The sequence below is a fragment of the Papio anubis genome, chromosome 3 (genome assembly GCF_008728515.1).
Source record: "Papio anubis isolate 15944 chromosome 3, Panubis1.0, whole genome shotgun sequence".
In the NCBI taxonomy this organism is placed as follows: Eukaryota; Metazoa; Chordata; class Mammalia; order Primates; family Cercopithecidae; genus Papio; species Papio anubis.
In genome coordinates this window covers 11,434,167-11,440,166 of record NC_044978.1, presented here as the reverse complement: position 1 = coordinate 11,440,166, position 6,000 = coordinate 11,434,167, and positions in this window count along the sequence as shown.

Sequence of the window (6,000 nt, the reverse complement as noted above, 5' to 3'; positions counted from 1 at the left end):
TAATATATTTCCATGTTAGTAGATACTGTTCTATAACATTTTTTAAGGCTGCAAAGTATCCAATTGAAACCCATTTTCTGAATATACTACAATTTGTTTAAATAATTATTTTGGTTGCTGATAATACTTCACAAGAAAAACAACAACAACAATGACTTTGAAACAAAACCTTGGCTGTCTCCATGACTCTATCCTTACTCAAATTTTCTGGAAGTAAACCTGGAGCAGTGAAAATATGTGAATTTTAGGGCATTTGGACTCAAAATTGTATGGATTTTTTTTTCTGTAAATCAGTAATTTCACATTTAGTTTTTCAGAAAAAAGTATTAGGTTTAACACAGTGACAGAGAAATGTAAGATATGAGAGCAGGAGGAGGAAATTGCGCTTCTGAAATTTTACATGGGACCAAATTGTGTGAGTAGAGTTAATGCCAAACTAATACATTAGACCAATTACAGCAAACACCTGACCCATAAGGATAACATTATTCATATTTCTTAGGACTAATTCCTTTTAGGTAAAGCTGTGCTTTGTCATATATTCTTATAAGAACACTTCCTATCAGCCTACCCCTTACCAAAATCTGCATGTAGAATCTTCCGTAATGTAGTATTTCAATCAGTACAAATATAGACGATGTGTCAATTCAGTGAAAACATCGATCAAATTAATACTTTGAATAAAAATTAAAAAGTGACTAGTTTCCTGGATATTTTTTTCAAAAGATTTATCACTTGTCCTAGATATTATCTGAATGTACTTATGTTCTGTTTCCTGCCCAATGAATCAGCTGAAGCCCACAGTTGAATTCATACATTCATACCAATATATTTTTTTCCCTTTAGCCCCTTGGAAAGTATGAAACCAACAGAACATTTTATGGCTACTTTCAACTCTCATATACAGCTCTGAGTCTATGGTAAAGAAAAATTAATTTATGATTTTTTTACTAGCTTGCACTTAAGTCATAAAAATCTTGCATTTTAAAGAGCCATATAAACTTAAGTACTTTATTGAACTTCACTCCTTAGCTCTTAAATGTATATGTATTTTTTTTCTTTTGAACTAAGAGGTGGCATATTGTCAGGAGTAAATAAATCCTGAAATTTATGAACGTAAGAATTTCATGTATTTCAATTTTCAGGGAAGCTTGACCTCGGCTAAAGCTCATTGCCCAGCCCCAGTATAAAATTACATATTTAAATTTCGCTTCCAGATACGTCACCAATGCAAGAACTGAGATACACTTGTTCATTTTCTTTGATAATGTTATCGATTTTTCTTCTTGGATTAATTCAGCTATGCATAAACTAACTGTATTATATTTTAATCCTTTCAGATTTTAATCATTTATGATTCTATTTCACCATTACTATATGAAAGACACTACTCCATCTAACCTACCTCAATAATGTGAGCTTATTTTAAAGTTATAAGAATAGAAATCAATTTCCACAATGTGGAAGTAAAAGAAGTTGTCATCTAAAAACGTTGATAATTTTATTTCCAGAATAGATTGAAACTTAGAAAGATATGAAGCCTGATGATTGATATCAAAAAATGCAACATCTTAACCTGCCTTTTTGGATCTTATGTGATTTGTATGAGTGGGTTTTATTATCAACAAGTTCCACTGGATAATAAGATAATAAATATATATAACACTGATTTTAACAATGTTAAGGGTAAATAAGTAATACTTTAGGAAAATTACATGCACTCCATTGATAAATACTTAAATTAATGGCATATAACAATTGCCATCTTCTTTTATGCATAAAGGAATGGGCCATAGATGAATGCACTGTTCTGTTATTAAAAATGCATTAGACTACAAAGCCCATCTCATGATGTAGGAAGAATTAAGAAGGTTTCTAATATCATTAGGCAGAACTATACTTAAATCACTACCAAGAATTTTAATATTCTTTGTACTGTGAAGCCACATATATTAAATTACTATTACTTGTTTTTTGTGAACATTAGCGTCCTTCATAACACTACTACTAATAATAAACACTACTACTAAATACAATGGCACAAAAGAGGCAATATAAATAAAGTTTTAAAGTTGAATTTTTAGTACACATAGTAATATATTTTTGAACATTAGCAAGAGTTACTTAATTATATATATATATACATACACATATAAACATTTTGTGTGTAAGCTTTTATATTAATTATATTCTGCATGTATCCTTTAGCAACTTGCTTAATTTGCTAAATATTATTTTGTTTAATTTACAATATTAAACACTACCCTTTAATCATTTCAACTAGTAGAAATAAAGTAGGAGCTGATAATCAGTAAAGTAAGACCATAAGAAAGTATTGTAGCTGTCAAGTAGATGGTTAATCCACACAAGGAAAAGGGAAGAGGAGATGGGTGTACAAGTTAGGCAGTATGAACTGACAGATGCCACCTTAACCAGGACCCAAGGCAGTCCTGGAACCATGCACACTGAGGGATGCACTAATATATTCCATATACTGGTTATAACCATGCACTAATATATTCCATATACTGGATAATCCAGATACTGAATGTGTCTTCTTGTGCAAATGAATAAGAAAAGTTTCTCTCATTGGTCCTTTAAACTCACTGTACCTTCTTCAATTTAGATGTCATCTTGGGCAGAACCCACAATTTTCTTGTAAATTTCATTTAGATCTCTTGGAGAGTTACTATTCACTTTCAAAAGTTAAAAATACAGCCACTAGAAATTAAAAACCTTGATCTCACATAAAATGCTATCATTCTTTACTCACCAGTCTTAGGAACCAACAATGGGATTGGGATTTATTAGTTAATGGACCTTCCTCAGCATCCTCCTTCTTCTCCATCTTCTGCCTCCCTCAAATCAGGGCATGAGAGATAAGGACAAAAAAAACATAGCTCTATTTATAGTTCCTCTTTATCTAGAAGTGCCCTCAGTCATGGCAGGCTTTCATGAGAATATCCCAGGCTGGTTTCCTCTGATACAGCAGTGTTCTCTCTAACTGGCAGTACGTCCATCCAATACTGCTCTCAGAACCCGTCCTGTGGACTGGAAGAGAGAGAATGGAAGAAAGAGAATGTGCTGGAAGAGAGAGAATGAAGAGGAACAGTTCCTGCCTCACTCACAACTTCCTGTGGGGAGGCCGTGAGTCAATCAAATACAACTCTCTGCATTACTGATTTTACCCACAGGAAACCGTGCTGCTTACAATGACAAGTGCTTAAAACACAGACTCTACACTTTGTTATCTCATTCAATGTCCTGCTCCTAAATGGTAATTAACTTAATACCAAAATCTGTTGCTGATAATATTTCTATCCTCCTTAAAAAACTACAAAGGCTTTTATAAATGTGAACATCTATAATTTCATCCCCATTTCCTGCCTGTGACTGTTCTATAGTATTTTATATCTCCATGTTTTTATGCCCTTTAAATGAGTCACTATTAATACGATGGTGTTTGTACAGTCATTAGCTGTATCAGTTTCTTTACTCACAACTACCTCTTGGCCTCTTGAATTCAAGCTATTTTTTTTTTTTTTTTTTTGGCTTCAATTTCCTATTTCTGAAGTTTATTTTAACTGGTAGTTCTGTGATGAGGTTCTGTGAGTGGCAAATTATCTTTCTCTTTTCCCTTTTTAAGTCATTCACTTGAATTTTAGTTTAGATATGTTCATAGAATTCTATGCTAAGAGACATTTTATTCCAGAATTTCCTCAGCTTGCCTTATTAAGAAGTTTGTTAGTGCAATTACACTTCCTTAACTTTTAATTTTTTCCATTGTGTTTTATAATGATGAGTTTTATTTAGGGTTGATAGGGAGTTTTTTTCTTGATAAAGTTACATTGAGCTTGTTGAATCTGAGAAATCATATAGTTTATCACCTCAAACAAAAATAAGCCATTATCCGCCTTTCTTTCGTCTCTTTCGTTTACAGTCATCCCTCAGTGTGCATGGTTCCAGGACTGCCTTGGGTCCTGGCTAAGGTGGCATCTGTGAGTTCATACTGCCTGACTTGTAGACCCATCTCCCCTTCCCTTTTCCTTGTGTGGACTAACCATCTACTTGACAGCTACAACACCTTCTTATGGTCTTACTTTACTGATTATCAGCTCCTACTTTATTTCTACTAGTTGGTGATTTTTTTCTCTTGCAAGCTCAGCTACTCATTTAAAATAATGTTTACTATATATCATCTTTCTCTTTTCTAGGTATTTGTGGCAGGAGAATTTCAGTTTTTGCTAGTATAATTTTTTATTAGACCTGGAACTGATTTTAGCTACAGTTTACAAAATGTTATATAGTGTACATATGACTTCTGAATTAAATTAGGCTTCAAGCATTTTTTCAAAATTCATCAAAAGCAAATTAGAGACATTATTCTAGTGATCACGTAAGATTCTAGCATATGGATCAGACATTGATTATATATTGATTTTTCCATTCATCGAGCTAGAATTGTTTACTGTAATTTTTGTTATGATAGCTAAGAAAGGTGGCTTAGTGGGATTGCACCACTGTACTCCAGCCTGGGCGACAGAGCAAGACTCCATCTCCAAAAACAGAAGGTGACTCAGAAGCTAACTCCTTGGTACAATTTCCCCACCGTTTCTGTGAACTTGACCATTTTTGTTTTACCTATACTTTATCTTAATTTCCTAAAATATAACCTGAAGAAATAATTGTATCTGCCTTTTAGAGTTTTTGTTTTGTTTTTACACATTGTGTGAGTTAATACATTGTCCTGTCTGGCAAGATTATACTAGAGTAAAATACAGATCGAAATTGCAGTGGCTTGGCTGGAAAAAAAAAAAAAAAAACATTTATTTCTCATTCACATCAAATCTGACATGTTTCACTGGAAATGTCCTCTGTTACTTCAGGAAACCAGGCTCTTTTCATTTTGTAATGCTTCTGTGTCATCCCAAACCATGTGTTACATGGCTTTCAAGGCCCTCTCAGCCGGGAAAAAGAGGAGGGGACCAGGCACGCTGGTTTATAATGGCCCTAGCCCGGAAGCAACCCACATCAGACCTTTCCACAGTCTACGAATCAAAAACAGTAACATGGCCGCAGTGTAAATGGTTTGCAGGCTAGATAACAGAGGGGCGCACATGGAATACTTGATGAGCAATAACTGTCTTTACCATAAATATATTAAAGTTTATATTGGAGCCTTGTCCACATTAAACACTCAATATATATTAGCTCTTATTATTATTATTTTAAGTAGCACTGTGATTAAAGTATTTACAGATAAAGCTCTGCTAGAGTTATGTTATTTCATTAAGATTCCTAGAAGTATATCTGTTATTCTAAAGGATATAAATATTTGTGGGTTTTTATAAAGGTTGTCAAATTCATTTTGAGAATAACATTGTTACAAATTGATGACAAGCATTTGTTTGGGGATGTCCATTTCATCAGATAAATTACAATAATAAATATGTTTTCCCAATATGTCTGTGAGTTTTTAAATCAACTTTCTAATCTGCCTTCATTAATTAAACAAATTGGATTTCCTCTTCATTTGCATTTATTTAATTACTTGTGTAAGGTTGAACACTTTTTTCTGTATTTATATTGGTCATTAGATTCTTGTCTAGAGAAAATTATCTGCTGTAAACTCTTTCCATTTATCTATTCATGTCTGCCATGTTTTTCTCATCAATTTGTTTTGCCTCTTTTTTAATCAAACATTCATCTTTTATGAATGGTGGTTGAAAATGTTTGCCTTTGTTTTTCACAGGTCTTCATACTCTCATGTCTTTGTATAGGAAATTCCTAAAAACATTTCAAAATGTCATTTTCTCCTTTTCATATTTTTTGGGTATAATTTTTAACACTCCTCACAGTAATCTCATGAAGTTTATATTAGCATATTTATTTTTTGAATGAGGAAACTGAGGCTCAGTAAGGTTAAATGAACATTTCAAAGGCATTGTGGCTTGTATATGGCATAGCCACGACTTCGATCAACTCAGTATTTAAGATTGT